The 20,101-nt window shown below is 42.1% G+C and overlaps 1 protein-coding gene across 15 annotated transcripts in view; it reads right to left on the bottom strand.

Annotated features, from left to right (window-relative positions):
• The window catches only part of ZNF644 (zinc finger protein 644), a 79,734-nt gene extending 65,824 nt beyond the window's left edge, over positions 1 to 13,910 (bottom strand). For 3 of the 15 annotated variants that reach the window (XM_044432554.1, XM_044432553.1, XM_044432537.1), the window contains exons 1-2: positions 13,543 to 13,645; positions 12,431 to 12,493 (exon numbers count right to left, since the gene is read on the bottom strand). The gene's annotated coding sequence lies outside the window, so the exon portion shown is untranslated. Of the gene's footprint in view, positions 1 to 3,990; positions 4,113 to 6,859; positions 6,996 to 8,382; positions 8,445 to 10,773; positions 11,259 to 12,430; positions 12,494 to 13,075; positions 13,520 to 13,542; positions 13,646 to 13,816 lie in introns of those variants that run through there. The other 12 variants (XM_044432538.1, XM_044432548.1, XM_044432539.1 and 9 more) reach the window with 10 other exon arrangements.
• Positions 13,911 to 20,101: the final 6,191 nt, after the last annotated feature.

Below are 20,101 nucleotides of genomic sequence, written 5' to 3' on the forward strand. Positions count from 1 at the left end.
TATATAGTACCTTATTATGCTTTAAGTAGGAGCCTGAGAAAGTCAGAAGGTTCTTCTAAGTTCAGACCTTTATACTTTTCCAAATATTGTTCCACAAGCAACAAAGTGTCTAATCAATCTCTAAACAGAGCAGATCTTCCTTAAAATATCCAAATTATCCAATGTCTTGAAGGTATGCAGTATATCTCCAGAACCCATGCTACCTAGAGTCTCTTCCTACCTTCCATAAGTCTCGTAACATTCTACTTCCTATGTTTGTTCTCCACTTGATCCTCATAAGCAATACAGTCAGACTTTTTTCCAACTGATTCCCATATATCCCAAACTTTTTTCCATAAGTTTCCCTCCGCCTTCAAACTTCCATGAGATAGCTTAGCCAATTGCAAAGGTTGACAAAATAAAAGATTCACCTCAGGTGTTTTAATTTTTCCAGTTCTTTGGCTATAAGGAAATTAGCAAAGGCAAGGTTACACATACTATCATTAATAACAAATTTATTAACAGCAATAAGATTAAGAGAAGCAAAGAACTGAAAATAAGAACAGGATTTCAGATCAAGTGAATGGTATAAGGAAATATAGAATATAACTATTAATGATATGCTAAGATGTAATAGTGAGGTAAAAAAACGGGTTGACAAACAAGAATTTTCATGACACGTGAGATTGTTCACTGAACACAAATTAATACAAAGGAAGGTGTTAAAGCTTTGTATGAGTCAGTGCAATTTTTGGATGGGGGGGTCATCCTGAGAGAGGGAAAGCATAGAAGTAGTAAAGGAGAAGAGGGATATATATGGATATGAATAAGTAATTACATATAGCTGAAGGTCCCAGTGTGGGGGTTCACTTTTTGTGTTCAGTATCAAACAAACTAAGTATTAATTCTTATTAATTCAACTAATCAATAATTAGTTGTACTTTACATTTTTCCTAATTTGTTTTTACAGATGTACTTTTGTATTGTATTTAATAATTTTTAAAAAGAAATCTGAAAACACTATACACATATTTCAGCTAATCTTAAGAGACAGTTAAATACTACACTCACCAAAGATCCTGTTTCTGCCTCCTCAAGGATAGGTTTTATTTCAGACGTTACACTGACTTTTCAAAGTGCCTATGAGTCACAGCATGACTTCCAGGTTTAGGCCTTACCCTTTTTTCCAACTTTTCAGCTGGGGAAGAGGTCTCATCTCTAAAGCACTAGCCTTTGAAGTACATGGAACACCTCCAAGCCTGGCATAATAGGGAGGGCAAAGACAAGCCCTTTAGCAAATCTATACCTTTTCACTACCTTTAAGGCATTGCCTCATTGTCTTAAATTCATAACACATGATCCAATGTGCATAAAAATCCTGAATGTTGTAAGATCAGAAAACAAAAAAACATAGTAATCTACCCCTATTTGCAAATAATGTGCACGGAATACTTAAATATTCTATACAGTTCAGTGATCATAAATAAGTTTATTTGCAGATAGACACACACAACACCAGTCCTGTACCATCTACACTGGCTTCCAACTGAAGTCCAACCCAAATTAAGGTGCTAGTGACAACTTGTAAAAACTTAAATGGCTTAGGACCTAGATATTTGAAGGAGTGCTTCCTTCCATATATACCTGCCTAGCCTCTAAGATACGGAGCAGAGGTCCTTCTTCAAGAGCCCTGTTTGAAGATCAGAAGAGTGGCTACCTGAAGGAGGATCTTCTCTGCCATGGTACCCTGGTTATGGAATCAGCTCCCCAGAGAGGATCAGCAGGGGCTGATGCTTTTGTCATTTTAGGACCAGGCCAAAACCTTTTTATTTTTCCGGTATTTTAAATGTTAGTGCTGTTTTTGGTATTGATTTTGTATTTTATGTGTGGTGGTGTCTTGTTTTTATGATATCGCTGCCCTGAGACATTATAAAAGGCGGGATACTTACTAAATAAATAAATAAACCATTATATTATTTGGATAGAATTGGGGCCTTGGGGGGGGAATGACAGCTAAAGTAACAAAACAAAAATAAAGCAGGCCCCAAATCTAAAACATACAGAAATTAGGAAAGGGAAGTAGAATCAAGGGGGAGACTTGCCTTGATTAGGAAGGAAAAGCCTGAGAATAACTAATGTGTAAGTTATAGCAGCAAAAATCTTTCATATTTACAGAATCTATTTAATTCAAAACTTTACATCATATCACAAATCACTGATTCTGACTTGAGCCACGTAAAAAAATTCAAAAATGCATATTTTCCAAAGACAGACACTCTAGTTCAGATACTGTTCTCCAACATCATCCACCACTAGCATTTGTGTTCAATTAAACCTTGTACCACTTTGATGTTTATTCTTTCCCAGATATGTGCATTTTATTTACATATCCCTTATAGGCCTATCTATTTGAATAAATCATAATTTATTGTTCATTAATTACATCACCTTATACCACAATCTCCAAGAGTTCAACAAGCAGAAGACAGGTGCAATAATTATATAATCATCTTAAGGACAGATACAAGGTTTTACTCATTTTCACAGTATGCAATACTATTCTGAAGCCAAAAAAACCCCCTTTCCCAAAATGTAAAATGTAATCACAGTCAGTTGTTAACCCACAATAAGTCTCAAAATAACTAGATTCTGCATCACTCCAATGCCAGGTAAGACTGTATGACTGCTCTTTCACCTTGTAATCTTTAGGAAATCATCTAATCCTAATCAAGAATAAACTGTATTAACTGAAATGCTTTTTCCTAGCATAAATATAGTATACATAACACAAAACTCATACAATATGCTACAAACAGGAATGAAGAGGAGCACAACTATCTCAAACTATTCAACTATCCAAACAAATGTGTCATATTATGCAGATTTTGGGCATTTATGTCCCCCCATACCATAATCTATATTGTAGACTACTGCAGGGAAAGAAAACAAACACTAAAATGCCATTTTTAAAAAAACTATGGAATTTACTTCACAAGATGTGGTGAGGCCACTAATTTGGCCAACTTCAAAAAGTGATTAAGATAAATTCATGTTGACTATGTTAACTTCATTATTGAAGGCAGTAAGCCTCTGGAATTTCCTTTTGCATTAATAATTAACTGCTGGCAGATATAAGCAGAAAGGTGATGATGGACTTGTGGGCTTCCCATAGGGTATCGTGCTGGCTAATGTGTGAACATAATACTGGACCAAAAAGGTCTTTGGTCTCATGTTGCACGGTTTACCTTAAGTTTGAATGTTCAGTATTCCACATCAGCACTTTCATTTCCAAAAATTCGTAATAAACTTCTCAACTGTTTGCTTCTACCACTTAATATATCCAAAATCAAATAATTTGGCATTTTTATAACAAAAAATTATTTTTAACAACTTTGATTAATAGACCAACAGAGTACCTTGCTGCCTCTGTGGCACTTTACAGCTGTTGAAAAGCAAAATAAAGGCCAGAGAAATAAAGGCACATAAGGTCTACTTAAAATGTTCCTCCACCATCTTTAAGTTCAAAGCAGAACATTAGTTATAAAAAGAAAGACATTATAACAAACAATGATAGTAGAATGACAATCACTGAGAGCCAGTGTAGTGTAGTGGTTAAGAGCATGGGACTGGGACTCAGACGATCTGGGTTCGAGTCCCTGCTCAGCCATGGAGCCAACTGGGTGACTTTGGGCCAGTCAGAGACTCTCAGCCCAACCTACCTCACAGGGTTGTTGTTGTGGAGATAAGATGGAGGAGGAGATGTAAGCTGCCTTGAACCCTTTGTAGGAAAAAGGCAGGATATGAATGAATGAATGAATGAAATAATCGCATCAAGCAATGCAGGTATCATTTCCTGTTATAAATCCACAGAGCTACATATGTAGGATTATATTCAAAGTTAGTTCTAGTTTTTATAGACCCACTGAACATCACATATTTACATCCATTTCTGCCATAAAACTACATAAACAAAATGAAACGAGATATCAAAGTGCACAGTGCCCTTGCTACCTGAACTGGGCAGGCGAAATCACAAGTTTCTCTGCTTCAGCTTAAGAATCACATGTAGGTTGCACAATAGCAGAGCTATAGCTTTGTTGCTCTAGTTGAACTCTTGCCTACTGTTCTCTTTCCTAATGAAGAAAAACAAGAAGATATGTTCACTTGAAAACAGAATTGTATGTCTGTACAATATACAAGTTGTGCTCCTTTATATAGCTGAAACAAACAGGCGCTTTCTTGTAATGATTCCCCTCAGAGACCATGACATTCCCAATTTAACATGAACTGGACCAAATTATTAATGCAAAAAGAAATTCTGTACTTCTGAAACACTTATTATCTTGGCTGCAGGGCATGAAACAACACTGAACAAAAGCTAGACATTCATCCAAGAAACAAATGCCATTCAGGCACCACATTCTGATGTCCTGTTAAATCATTGTTTAGCGTAGTTTAGCATGTTGCCATGAGTCTTGGACTCACATACTTCTCGTACCTCTTCTAACATAGCTGTGAGAAGTTAGGACTTTTCACTTGCATTTCAGATAAATTATATCCAATGAGGTCAATCAATTCACAATTCTTGAGCATTGTTATTCTTCATATAATAGTCCTGATGTTTTCAGAAATAATTTTTCAATTTCCAAAAACCAAAATTCATCTCAGAAAACATTGATTTCTAGAGACTCATGAATAACCAGTTCTCAAGTTCTTTCCATTCATAAGAGTAACTTCTATGAGTGGAAAAGGCAAAATAAATCAATCTACCTTACTGAGCCAAACTTGTTTTTCATGTACAGTAGCCTGATTGCCTCTTAACTGAGCTAAATACTGGTTTCTGTGTTTCAGAATTATATCCTGAGACATATCAGGATTGATTTCACTTTTATCCCACATTAAATAAACTTACATCACCCATTTCAATGTTGAAATTCTGCAACCAAAAACTAAATTTTGAAATTATTAATACTATTCAAAGTATAATTTCCTCTGGCTGTGAATGAACAACAGAAAATTGTGATAGCACATCTATCTTTCCACACTGCTAATGCAAATTCAATAGCCCTCAAATTAACTGAGAAATTACTGAAGTAAATTTAGTAACCAATAGATTTTTTATACCAACCTGCAATACAGAGTTACTAAGAGTTTTCTATGGTAAAAGAGTAACATTCAGTTACAGCTTATGAAAGGTTCACTCACTGTACAACTGGGAATATAGATGCTGGCCTTTATAAGAAAAAAAGAAATGTCCAGCCATATGTGGCTGCAACAGGCAGGAGCTGGAAATCACCTCCAGTACTCACCTGTCACAATGTCCTGCACTCCCGGCAAATACATATACTTCAGCTCCATATACTCATAATACAACAGCTGTGTTCCATGTTTTGGCAGCAGCTGACCTCCTCCAAGTAGATACCTTTTTTGCTATAAACTTGAGAGAAGCTTTACAGGAGTAGGGGATAATGGAAGTAACTCAGCCACTGAAGGAGAACTATCCCCATCACACGAAGTGCAGTATTGCACTTGATAAAAGCTAAAGGGAGTTGGGTATACAGTAAGAAAGATGAGAGAATCTCTCACAGAGCAAGTGCCAAATCCAGCTACTGCCACCTCTATTAGCCAACCCTGAAAAACTTGTGAATTATGCTGCATTCTCACTGATCCAGCTGCCACTGGAGGTATGGGTTTGACCTGTGCTGTGAACATATCCTTGTGAAAGGGGGTGGTACTTATAAGGCTGCCTTATTAGAAGTGATGTTGGGTGCTCAAGAAATCCACTCTAAACCATATGGTACATGACAACTACCACCTGATCACAAATACCACCTTTCTGGTTGAGAGTTTTAGCAGGGCAACTGTAGGAATTCTTGGAATATAGCAATTAACCTGACCCCTTCTACTCTGAGTTCAGGCCTGGTGTGGAAACAGATCAGCCTTGGTCACCCTAATGGGTGACTTTTACTGGCAAGGGAGAGGGGGAATGCACCTTGTTGTTCCTACTGAACCTTTAAACATCTTTTGATACTATAGTATCCTTTGAACTTGCTTTCTAAGATGGGCATTAGTGGTACCATACTAAGGCAGTTTCAATCCCATATGCAAGGACAGTCTGAGAGGGCAGTTTTGATGGAGTGCTCATTGGTTCTCTGCCATATAGCAGTACAGTATTTGTTCCTGATTCTACTTAACATTTATATGAAGCTATCAGAAGAGGTCATTAATGGATGCTGACTGAGGCACCATCTGTACACTCATGATACACTGCTCTATTTCTTTGTAACACTTAAATTAGGGGAATCCATGTAAACCTAGAACTGGTTTCCTGATACAGTAGTGGGCTGGATGAGGTGTCTCAATCCTGGAAAAGGCATGGGCAAGTGGCTCCCTGTCCTGAAACTGAGTCAGCTGTATGCTTTGGATGAAGTTACACCCCCCCACCCCCGAAAGAGCAGGTACACAGACTAGCAGTGCTCATTGATTCAGCGTTGTCACTGGAGGCACAAGTTATCTTCAACAAGTGTGAGTACATTTAATACTCCTGGAAGATAAGGTACTTACTACCCTTCCTGGAAAAATATAGCTTGATCTGTGTGGGTTATGAAACAGTAAAATTAGATTACTTCTATGGGCTTATGTGGAGCTCCCCCTAAGATTAGAAGTTGCAGTTAATACAAACTGCTACAGCCAGGCTGGTAACAGAAGTGGTTTATCACCAGCATATTAGATCTATGCTGAGGGGACAACATGTGCTGCCTACATACTGCCAGTTCAGGTTTAAAGCTCTGATTCTTATTTACAAAGGTCTAAACAACTTAAGAGATCATCCCATTCTTACCAGTCTGCACAGCTGCTGCAATTATCAAGCGATACCCACCTGGTAGTACTCAAGATTCTGGAGGTTCAGTCTATTATGACTTGCAATAGGGTCTTTACTGTCATGGCACACACTTTCATATTCTCTACCACTAGAAATTAGGCAGGCATGAATCCTTCTGGAGTTTTGGTGTCTACTAAAAAAAAAAAAAAAACTACCTCTACCAACAGCCAATCAAAGGAATCTTGTTCTAGGTGTCTTGCTTAGAAATGCCTTTAACAGAAATGATGCATAAATATCATTAAATAAATCACTAAAATGGACAGAGGGACACTTGATTTCTCATATTTGCTCTCATTAAAGAAAACATATGAACTGGCAATTTGATAAGCAAATACTTAGCTTATATTAATGATGGACCTATATCTGAATTATTCTTGAAGCTGTAGAACTGAATCTACAAATTGTCTCTATTTTAGAAATATGCAGTGAGGTTTTGAGAAGACAAAAATATCCTTTTCAACAGAGAAAGTGTTAAACAGCACTCTGCCACACAGAAACCAATGCAAATCCGTAGTCTCTTTTTTGCATTTAGTCATGAAAATCATCCTTACTGCCAGATCCCAGAAGAAACACGAAGATTACTTCATGCATCTGCTCCAGCTAGACTTTCTACAGCTTTCCATAGAAGGCTTTCTGCATTACCTGCCCTTGGTGTCAGGATCAGGGCCTGAATAACTCTGCAAGTACTCGTAGAACCAGGAGCACCTTTGAGGACACTTGCAAGGAACACCTGCAGAGTAATTATGCAGTGCAGCTGGAGACCCTGAAGACCAGCATAAAAGGCTTCCCTGAACAGTTGTTCCTCGCCACAGCAATGCAACTGTCTTGGTGACTTCTTGTGTGTTGGTGCTTGGTCCTACCTTGTTCTAGCCAGTGCCCATGCTGCTCTTCCTGTTTTTCCTCTAAGTAGACCAAGACTCGCTCCAGCCTGCTACAACACTTGCATCAATGTCTCTCTCATAAACTGACTTTGGAACTGTGCTCTGACTGTGTGTGAGTGAGCGAACAAGCATGTGTGTGCCAATCTTAGACTGCTTTCATCTGTGCCTTTGATCCAGACCTGACAACTTGCCCTAAACCTCTGGTACGTAACAAGCTCCAGACTCAGCTCAAGCTCGTGCCTTGAATCTGGTGTTCTGCCCCTCCTTGCTGCTGCCCACAGCCCAGCCCTCACATTTGGGATGGATTCCTATCAGTTATTTTTCATATTATTTAAATTGTTTTTATTTAAAACTTAGGTTTAAAATTTCCCCAGGCTTAGGCAAATGGGGAGGCATATAAGTTTGCTAAATAAATAAATTTATGTACTATTTTACTTGTAAACTGCATTAGTAGGATTTTATCCTGAAAGGTAAGTTTTAAATCAGTGTAATAAATTGGTAAATCATTAATAACTTGATATCCCTTAGCCATCTAAAGAATTAAACTTTACATTCATTCACAAAAATAATGTGCCTTAAGTCATTACTATAACCGTCTGTGGTACTACTTATATAGAACAACTAATTTTGCAGGCTTACTTCCAGATAGAGCGCTCCTAGAATCAAAACTTATTCCATCTTTTTCTCTATAGACTTTTTTCCTGGTGAAGGGAAAAATGGATAAAGCTGTTGGAAAATACAGAAAAGTTCCAAATTGAAGGCAATGATATCTGGACCACCTGTAATATTTTGGAAATAACACAGGGTGACTGCAAAAGAAAACCAGAAATGGCTGGAGAGAAGAAACCAAATCCTCCATTTTTCCGTAGAATTTTGGAAAAATTGGGGGAGGGGGGAATTCTATTTATTTCAAGCCTCCTCATCTGAGCTCACAATTCCCTTTATGCCTTATTTTTATTATACAGAACTGCATACCAAAGCTTGCAAGAATCCAGACACTGTGGGACAACTGTTACAAGTACTGTGAGAAATGTCCTGCGCTGAGCAGGGGGTTGGACCTGATGATCTTCTTAGCCTCTTCCATCTCTATTATACTATGATTCTAATCAATGATAACTGAAGCTATTCAGAGAACAAATATTTATGTAAAACAATACAGACAAGAAAGATTCATTCTCCTTCCACAAACCAGTCATCTGCAAATTGAGAGATTTATATAGATTCACTTGCTATCCATTAGCAACAGCTGAGAGAGGAAAAAGGAATAAAAAGTACTGTCTGGGGACTGGGATGCTACAATACTTGATGTTTCAACAACAGACAAAATAAGTCTGGAGACCAGTTCTCCACCCTAATAAAGCTTGACAATTCCTACAAAGAAACCTAGCATTTTAAAGTAGTTTGTCACTGACACTGAGTTGTCCCTTTAGTTTACTTACATTTTAAAAAGACAAACCCTTTAAAATGAACAAGCTTCAACATTAAGTTTCACGATGAGCTAGTTAAGTGCTCAGCCACTGAACTACTGCTGCTCTTTGAAGTTTGTGGCAACGATCCAAAGAAACTTGTGAATATAGCATACAAGCTTCCATGTGCAGGGGGACAGGTTGCCTATTTCCCCTTCCAGTAATAGTTCTTCATGGAGACCCTCCAGACCTTCATTCAAGAAGTATCTGTCAGAAAGTATGAAAAGCTACTGCTGGAAGAGCAGAGGCTTATAAATCCCCATATACAAAATTCCATGGCCTTTTTCTTTTTATTCTTTTTTTCATCAAAATCTGATCCACTTTGAAGACATCTAGTTACCAGTGGTGAGAAAGAATTGCCTCTAAGCAATCAGCTGAGTCTTCACCTCTCCAACATCCTAAAACTGAATTCTCTCTCCCTGTAAAAGAAAAATAAGCAAGGATGCTTACTCCAAAATGCATCCTTGAACTAAGGCCAATATATTCTGGAGACTTGTACAGGGATTCAGTCCTCCTTACAGCCTTCAAACCTAAGTCTGGAAGTCAAAAGCAGCAACAGAGTTTCTGGCAGAGAAACAGAAGGGTAAAAACGGAGAAAACTTGTAGCTGTTCAGGCACCTTCCTATGATTCTGAGCTAGAAAATGTGAAAGGGTCTGGCTGACATCTCTTCCTCTCAACCTCTCTGGAAGAGATACTCTGAAGGAGTAGCCCCGCTACCGTTTTCTTCTCTCTGTGCCTTCTAGCCTTAACAATGAAGTATGAAGAGGGCATGCATGTGTGCACACACAAAATGGCAGGCCATTTAAGAGCCATCCTTTGCCAATCTACACACTTTCCTAATCTACAGAGAGGAAAATGACAAAGCTTTCAAATGGCTGTGGAGGGCCCAAGGCATTACAGCACTTCCCAGAAGAAATACTTCCGTATACCTTTGCCTTCTGGACACACTGCTTACCAAAAGTTGCCATGTTGAACAAAACTAGTAAACAGATGACTATGCTGGTAATATTTGTGACATGTATTTCTAGATAATTTTAAGATTGAGTTCTGAAGAGCTCCCACTGATTTCTTATGCATGTCAACTTGTGCAGTACTACCTTAATGTAACTAAGCAAAATTTAAGTGCACTGAGACAATTTAACATTGTAAACACTATATAAATTAAATATAAATTTAAATTACATATTTTTGTATAATCCTTTTCTAAATTGAAATGATCAACCATATGCACTAGTTAGAAAAAGATATAATGCTTGGAATGCTCAGCAGCAAGAGAAAACCGGGTCACCAAAGAGCAAGGAAGTGAGACTCCATCAAAGAGGATGCAGGTCAGAGCCTAGTTCTGCTGAAAGAGGTGGCACCAGATCAAAAAGTGTGGCAAGATTTGGCCCATAGGATCACTTATAGTCAGATACAACAGAACATATGCACTAGTATTAAAATTGTTATACCAAAATTACAACAGTTCATGTGTAATAAATTTAAGTTTCTTCTTATGGCATGCTAATAATAGGAAAGTTTGTCTTAAACAACTAGTCTTTGGGAAGTTATTTTTATGCTTACCCAACATAAGTAAAAAGTTGCATGTGACAGTCTCCATGATTAGTGCATTTTCCCCCTGAATCCAACATATTTTAAAGGTTATTGATTTATTTTTCCATTTGCTTCATCAAGGTACCCAGGCCATAGATGGCTAATCCCATTTTATCTCACAAAAATGCTGTGGGAGAGGATAGACTAAGAGAATGACTGATCCACTAAGCTATGTGCCCAAATGGGTATTCACATGCAGTTCTTCCTAGTTAATTGCAAAATCCACTTCTCTGTTTAAAATGCAAAAAGCAGCTAGATGGCCTCTAAGCCTGTCTACCTGACTTACCTTTTGGTGGATGGAGAAGGGATAGGAGAACCTTTGGGATACTGTGTATCACAACCTTGCCTCTCTTCTCCCACCCTTCTTTTTATCTTAGGCATTATTGTGATCTTTCTGTAGCGGCTGGGTGGCATCATCCACAATCAGATTTCCTTCTCTGTGCTTGTAGTTCTATCTACAGGCAAGGAGAAGGTGATCCACAGTTTCCTAGGGCACCTAAATGCTGTCTAGGGGCTACAAGATTGTCCTCTTAGTTGCTTTACCATATACAATTGGGAGAAATACCGTATTTTTCGCTCTATAAGATGCACCTGACCATAAGATGCACCTAGTTTTTAGAGGAGGGATCCATGGAAAGCTTCCTGATAATCACAGGCACATTCCCCATCACTTCCCCATGGGCTTCATTAAAAGACGGGTTGCCATTTGAAAACACACACTGACCTGTGATTAACAGCTCTCACCTGTGCCGGAGGAGGGGGCAGAGCAGGGCACGCAGAGCGCGTGCCAGCCAGGTGTGGTGCAGCCGGGATGGCAACATGCCGACAGTGGTCTTCCCAGCACCGGCAGCAGGTCTTCCCGGGCAGTGGGGGTGAGCAGTCTGTCTCTCCGTGCGGCCGGCGGGTTAAAGCCTCCTCCGCATGCCTCCCCGAGTGGCACAGCTCTCACCTGCGCCGGGGGGGGGGGGGCGGAGCAGGGTGCGCCGAGCGCATGCCGGCCAGGTGGTGCCACATGGTGCAGGCGGGCCGGCAGCATCCCGGGTGTTGGGCACACACACATTCACTCTATAAGACGCACAGACATTTCCTCTTACTTTTGAGGGGGGGGAAAGTGTGTCTTATAGAGCAAAAAATACAGTAATCATTACTATTCACATTTTATCAGCAGAACTAAAGGCTAGCCAGAAATGTATTTTTGCTTTCCAAGGTGTCATATTCACATGTGACTATTATGACATGAGGCAGGCTTACAATTTCAACCCTACAGTTCACCCCCCTCCCCCGCCCCAAGCCTACCTCTCTCTCACACACACACACTCTTAAGGGAAAAGTAACATCTGAAGAGGACAATGACTTGCCCTAAATCCCCAAGCCTTGGCATGAACCATATTTCTTCATTCCAAAACTTTTTATGGAGCCACTCATACCATCTTGGCTAATATAAAAGGGCCAACTTTTTAATGTGCTGTGCTGTTATCCTATAATGCAATATAAGATACTGCATTGTTTTGGAAAATCAAAAGCTTTTTTCTTAAACACATATTTATAAAATGTCAACCTTGATCAAATCCCCTTAGTGTTTTCACACCAAGCAATGAATTAGACATATGGTCTCCTGAAGTCTTACCTATGCTATAGCAGCAAAATTCTTCTGCCCCAATTTTTCTCACATCTTGAATCGTTCATCTATCTAGGAAAAACATACAGCAAGGAATGCCAAATATTAGTTCATCCATCCAAACATAATGTATGTAGTTACATTCCTATGAATTCCTGTAATTTATCTTATATCACATAAGCCTAGATAAAATGTGTGTGCTGTATTTCAAGACTCCTCTTTACAAGCAAGAAAAATACCACACAAAGTAAATAGCAACAGGTGTGTATCAATAAAGATCTTAAAAACACTTCCAAAAATAATAATACAACATGCCTCCCTAGACAATTCAAAGGCTATCTTAGTCCCTAGTACTACTTGTTCCTACAACCATATTTTTTTCTTACGCTTTGCATGTTCTAGAACAAGCCTCTGCCACGTTTTTGAAAGTTGCAATGCTAACTAAAGATACATAAGGCCTGCCTTGATTATCAGTAGTGACCAGAATGGAAAGTTTAGGAACAGTAAAAAAGAGAGAAGCAGAGGAAGAAAGGGAAGGAGACCAAAGAACATTCAATTCCGAAAATCTAATAGGCTCAGCTACATTATTTCAGGAGTGCTTAAGACTTTAGAAAAACCCACAGAACTATAGTACTGTGCGAGCTTACAACATACTGGGGATTAAAGCCTTGTTGACAGTATACAGGGTGATCTGCAAAGGATGTATGTACAACGATGTCCAACGAAAAAGACCCGGTTACTTTCACGGAGGCTTTAAAAATAAAGAAGAGGGCAGACCTCCCAAGCTGGCCACAATTTCTCTCCTTGCACTACTTCAGAGGAGTGGTCCTCCAACCCACTCCACCCCCGCTGCCAGGGTGACCTCATTCACTCCGCGGCCTGGCACGCGTCCCCCCGACTATTCCTTCTCCGGGCTTCCTCCTCGTCCTCCATCCAAAGTTCCTCCTCAGCGACCAGCAGCCTCTGTCCGCTCCGCGTTCACTGGCTAGGCCGTTTCATGTGACCGAACAAAGGACGAGGACGAGGCCGGTCGCTCCCCGGTGCCGAAGTCTGAGGAAAGCGAGCTCTGCCCAGCTGTGAAACCATCTATTGCCCCGCACGGTCCCGGCTTTCCTACTCACCTCGGGCGGAGGCGGCCCGGCCTGGTTGAGCCCCTTTGCCGCACAAGCGGCAGCCGCCATGTTCCCTGATGCGACAGGATGGAGCAAAGCCCCCCCCCCCTCACCGCTCTGCCTCCTCCCTTTCGCGCGCGCTCGGCCCAGGCTCTGTTCGGCCGCCCTCGCGCTCGAGACCGCGCGGAATTCCCCTTCCCCTCCCCCACGACCACTGTCGCGCGCGCACACACCACCCCGCCCCCCCCCCCAATAATAATAATAACCGTAACGGAAAACTCACGGGCTCGCCAGGGCGTGCGTCACACCGAGGGGGGGCGCCTGCGTAAGGCGTCATGACGACATCACGCTACCTCTCCGTTCAGAGCGCAGCCTTCACGCGCACAAACACACCCTCCGCCCAGTTCGGCGCCTAAGACGCATGTGCGTAGCCCTTTCCAGTGTGCCTTTGCTCTCCTTTCTTGACTCTTTTCCTGACTGCCCAATTCCTGTTCTGTCCTTTCCGTAATGTCGTGCAAGCTGCCACCCTCTTGCCCTCCCCTTCTAAAATACACGCATGCTCCCTGTGCACATCAGTTCATCGGGTCAATATGCATAGCGTCAACTTTTGCGGATTATATAGCCCATGTCATCAGATGCATGGAGCATTACGGAGAATATAAGGTTTACATACCTTGCATGCTTGGAGCAAGACAGTTGTAAACAGGGAACATACAAGACTTTGAAAAGTGTGAAAACTGGCAATCAGATTAGTAACAGTGGTCTGTAAACTGCCACAACCCTCTGCTGGTTCAGACTAATACAGGTACTCCTGTGGAAAATATTGCTACACAGTGGATCAGTTGTAAAGATCACTGGGTGGCTTTGGGCTAGTTGGTCACTGACCAGATCAAAATAAGCCAAGGTAGCTCCATATTTCCATCTCTATGCACTTGTTATTGTTAGTTGCGAAGTCGTGTCCAACCCATCGCAACCCCATGGACAACATTCCTCCAGGCCTTCCTGTCCTCCACCATCCCCCAGAGTCTGCTCAAGCTCACACCAACTGCCTCAGTGACTCCATCTAGCCACCTCATCCTCTGCTGTCCCCTCCTTCTTTTGCCATCTATTGTTCCCAGCATTAGGCTCTTCTCCAGGGAGTCCTTCCTTCTCATTAGGTGGCCAAAGTATTTGAGTTTCATCTTCACTATCTGACCTTCCAAGGAACAGTCAGGGTTGATGTCCTCTAGGACTGACAGGTTTGATCGCCTTGCGGACCAGGGGACTCGCAGGAGTCTCCTCCAGCACCACAATTCAAAGGCCTCAATTCTTCAGCGCTCAGCCTTCCTTATGGTCCAGCTTTCACAGCCATACATTACAACTGGGAAAACCATAGCCTTGACTATATGCACTTCTGTTGGCAGGGTGATGTCTCTGCTTTTTAGTATGCTGTCTAGATTTGCCAAAGCTTTCCTCCCCAGGAGCATCTTTTAATTTCTTGGCTGCAGTCCCCATCTGTGGTGATCTTGGAGCCCAGGAAAATAAAATCTGTCACTACCTCCATTTCTTCCCAATCTTTTTGCCAGGAAGTGAGAGGACTGGATGCCATGATCTTAGTTTTCTTAATGTTGAGTTTCAAGCCAACTTTTGCACTCTCCTCCTTCACCCGCATCAAGAGGCTCTTTAGTTCCTCTTCACTTTCTGCCATGAGAGTGGTATCATCTGCATATCTGAGGTTGTTGATATTTCTCCCAGCAATTCCAACTGGTGATTCATCCAGCCCCACCTTTCTCATGATGTGCTCTGCATATAAGTTAAATAGGCAGGGCAACAGTATACAGCCTTGCCAAACTCCTTTCTCAATTTTGAACCAATCAGTGGTTCCGTGTCCGGCTCTCACTGTTGCTTCTTGATGTTTCTCAAGAGACAAATAAGATGGTCTGATATTCCCATCTCTAAGAACTTGCCACAATTTGTTGTGATCCACACAATCAAAGGCTTTAGCATAGTCAATGAAGCAGAAGTAGATGTTTTTCTGGAACTCCCTAGCTTTCTCCATGATCCAGCGTATGTTGGCAATTTGATCTCTAGTTCCTCTGCCTCTTCAAAATCCTGCCTGTACTTCTGGTAGTTCTCGGTGCACATACTGCTGGAGCCTAGCTTGTAGGATTTTGAGCATAACTTTGCTAGCATGTGAAATGAGTGCAATGGTGCGGTAGTTTGAACATTCTTTGGCATTGTCCTTCTTTGGGATCAGAATGTAAACTGACCTTTTCCAATCCTGTGGCCACTGTTGAGCTTTCCAAATTTGCTGGCATATTGAGTGTAGCACTTTCACTGCATCACCTTTTATTTTATTTATTTATTTATTTAGCGGACTTATACACTGCCCCATTCGCCTAAGCCTTGGGGCGGCTTACAAATAAATATCATTAATACAATAAAATACAATTGGAGACATCCTGGCCAAAGTTGTTAAAATCAATAAATAAAATCAACAATTAAAATGCCGTTTAAATAAAAAGGGCTTGGCCTGGCGCTGAAAAGCAAATAACGATGGCGCCAGGTGGACCTCTCTGGGGAGCATAGGTTGGGCGCCACTGCAGAGAAAGCCCTCTTCCGGGTACTCACCCTCCTAATATCCTTCACAGAGGGCTCCCGGAGAAGAGCCTCTGCCGTTGATCTCGAGGGGCAGGAGGGCACATATGGACACAGGCGCTCCTTCAGGTAACCAGGTCCCAAGCCGTTAAGGGCTTTATAGGTGATAACCAACACCTTGAATTGGGCCCGGACTTCAATGGGGAGCCAGTGAAGCTGACGGAGGACTGGAGTTATGTGAGCACAATGCCCAGTCTCCATCAGCAACCTGGCAGCTCTATTTTGCACCAATTGAAGTATCCGGACTGTCTTCAAGGGCAGCCCCACGTAGAGCACGTTACAGAAGTCTAGTTGGGAAGTTACCAATGCGTGAGTCACTGTCACCAGGCAGTCTTTCTCCAGGTAGGGGCGCAGCTGGTGAATCAGCCGAAGCTGAAAGAAAGCGCTCCTCGCCACTGCTCTTACTTGAGCTTCCACCGAAAGCTCTGGATCGAGGAGAACTCCCAAGCTGTGGACCTTGTCCTTCAGAAGGAGTGCAACCCCATTCAGGACAAGGTCAAGGTCCCCTTCCCCGAAGCCCGAACCGCCTACCAACAAGACCCCCGTCTTGTCTGGATTGAGCTTCAGTTTATTGGCCCTCATCCAGCCCATTACCTTAGCCAGGCATCAGTTCAGCATAGCCACTGCCTCACCTGGATTGGTTGAGAATGAAAGGTAGAGCTGGGTATCATCAGCGTACTGATGATTCCACAGCCCACACCTCCTAATGACCTCCCCAGTGGTTTCATGTAGATGTTGAATAGCAAGGGGGACAAAATGGAACCCTGCAAAACTCCATGGCAGAACTGCCATGGCACAGAGCCATAGTTCCCCAGCACCACGTTCTGGAATCAGCCATTGAGATAGGAGCGGAACCACTGCAAAGCAGTGCCTCCAACCCCCAGTCTTGCTAGCCTATCCAGAAGGATACCATGGTCAATGGTATCGAAAGCCGCTGAGAGGTCCAGGAGGACCAACAGGGACACACTTCCCCTGTCCTTCTCCCTGCACAGGTCATCATACAGGGTGACCAAGGCAGATTCAGTACCATACCCAGGTCTGAAGCCGGACTGAAATGGGTCCAGATAATCAGTTTCATCCAAGAGTGCTTGGAGTTGTCCCGCCACCACCTGCTCCAACACCTTGCCCAAAAACGGGATGTTGGCCACCGGTCTGTAATTGGTGGCCATCTCTGGATCCAGGGATGCCTTCTTTAGGACTGGCTGGACTACCGCCTCCTTTAAAGGGGCAGGTACCCGGCCATCCCTCAGAGAGGCGTTGACAACCTCCAGGATCCAGGTCCCTATCCCGTGCTTGGCGTTGTTAAGTAGCCAAGATTGGCAAGGGTCCAATAGGCAGGTGGTGGGACATACTTGTCCAAGCACCTTGTCCACATCATCAGGCTGCAATAACTGAAACTCATCCAATAAATTAGGACCAGACGGCAACATTGGTTCCTCCTCTGAAGGCTCTGAATTACTAGTGGAGTCCAGCTCGTGACAAATCTGAGCGATTTTCTCCTTAAAATGCTTGGCAAAGTCATCACAGCAGGTCGTCGAGGGCGGTACAGGGTCTTTCTTGGGGCCAGGATGAATCAGTCCTTGTACCACCTGAAAAAGCTCCACCGGACGGCATTGTGAGGAGGCAATGGAAGCAGAGAAGAATTTCTTTTTCGCCGCCCTCACCGCCACAGCATAGGCCGATAATGGGCTCTTAAGTGTGTTTTTTCTGTTTTTTTTCTGGAAAAAAAAAAAAAAGATTTTTTTCTTAAAATCTTTTAAGATTTTGAATAGCTCAGCTGGAATACTGTCACCTCTACTAGCTTTGTTGTTGCTCAGACTCTCTAAGGCCCATTTGACTTTCTTTCTTTATTTATTTATTTATTTATTTATTTAGAATTTTTGTATGCCATCCCATCACTTACAGTCTCAGGATGGCTCACATAAATAAATAAACATAGTACAAAATACAATTAAAATCCGGAAACACCCTGGCTGCACAATAAAAACCTATAGATATTAAACATTATTAAAATATTTCTAAAATAAAAAGGTCTTAGCCTGGTGCCAAAAAACAAATAACAACGGTGCCAGGTGGACTTCTCTGGGGAGCGCATTCCACAGATGGGGCGCCACCGCAGAGAAAGCCCTCCTCTGGGTACTTTGCCTCCTGATGTCTCTCATAGAGGGCTCCCGGAGGAGGCCTCTGCTGCCAATCTCAAGGGGTGGGAGGGCAAATAAGGAAGCAGGTGTTCCTTTAGGTTTCCAGGTCCCATGCCATTAAGGGCTTGTAGGTGATAAGCAGGACCTTGAATTGAGCCTGGACTTCAATGGGGAGCCAGTGAAGCTGGTAGAGGACTGGGGTTATGTGAGAGTATAGTTCTTCTGCTTAATCATGCCACCTCTTCTTAATCACTTCTGCCTCTGTTAGGTCCCTGCCATTTTGGTCCTTTATCATGCCCATCTTTGCATGAAATGTTCCCTTCATATCTCCAATTTTCTTGAAGAAATCTCTGGTCCTCCCTATTCTATTGTTTTCTTCTATTTCTTTGCACTGTTCATTTAAGAAGGCATTCTTATCTCTTCTAGCTATTCTCTGGAATTCTGCATTCAATTGGGTGTATCTTTTTCCTTCTCCCTTGCCTTTCGCTTCCCTTCTTTCCTCAGCTATTTGTAAAGCTTCCTCAGACAGCCATTTTGCTTTCTTGCATTTCTTTTTCTTTGGGATGGCTTTAGTTGCTATCTCTTGTACAATGTTGTGAACCTCTGTCCATAGTTCTTCAGGCACTCTGTCTATCAGATCTAATTCCTTTAATCTATTTGTCACCTATACTGTATATTCATCAGGGATATGATTTAGGTCATACCTGAGTGACCTAGTGCTTTTCCCTACTTTCTTCAACTTAAGCCTAAATTTTGCAACCAGAAGCTCATGATCTGAGCCACAGTCAGCTCCTGGTCTAGTTTTTACTGACTGTGTAGAGCTTCTCCATTTTTGGCTGCAGAGCACATAGTCAATCTGATTTCTGTGTTGACTGTCTGGTGATGTCCATGCGTAGAGTCATCTCTTGGGTTGTTGGAAAAGAGTGTTTGCTATGACCATCGTATTCTTTTGATAAAATTCTACCAAGGACAAATTCTACAAAATGTGCCCTGCTTCATTTTGTACTCCAAGGCCAAACTTGCCTGTTATTCCGGTTATCTTTTGGCTTCCTGCTTTAGCATTCCAATCCCCCATGATGATAAGGACATCATTTTTTGGTGTTAATTCTAGAAGGTGTTGTAGGCCTTCGTAGAACCTGTCAACTTCAGCCTCTTCAGCACCAGTGGTTGGGACATAGATTTGGACTATTGTGATGTTGAATGGTTTGTCTTGAAGATTGTATCCCAGTACTGCTTTTCCTATTCTTTTATTGACTATGAAGGCTACTCCATTTCTTCTGAGCGATTCTTGCCCGCAGTAGTATACCTGATGGTCATCTGAATTAAATTCACCCATTCCTGTCTGTTTTAGTTCACTGATTCCTAAGATGTCAATGTTCAGTCTTGTCATCTCTTGTTGACCACATCCAGCTTGCCTTGATTCATGGATCTTACATTCCAGGTTCCTATGGAGTATAGATCTTTGCAGCATCGGACTCTCCTTTCACCACCAGAAACATCTGCAACTGAGTGTCCTTTCAACTTTGACCCAGTCACTTCATTCTTTCTGGTGCTACCAGTACTAGCCCTCTGCTCTTCCCCAGTAGCATATTGGACACCTTCCGACCTGAGGGGCTCATCTTCCAGCGTCATATCTTTTTGCCTTTTGGTACTGTCCATGGGGTTTTCATGGCAAAGATGCTGGAGTGGGTTGCCATTTCCTTCTCCAGTGGATCACGTTTTGTCAGAGCTCTCTGCTATGACCTGTCTGTCTTGGGTGGCCCTGCACGGCATAGCTCATAGCTTCATTG

This window comes from Varanus komodoensis, unplaced genomic scaffold (assembly GCF_004798865.1).
Source record: "Varanus komodoensis strain SLA01 unplaced genomic scaffold, ASM479886v1 scaffold24, whole genome shotgun sequence".
NCBI classification, from domain to species: Eukaryota; Metazoa; Chordata; class Lepidosauria; order Squamata; family Varanidae; genus Varanus; species Varanus komodoensis.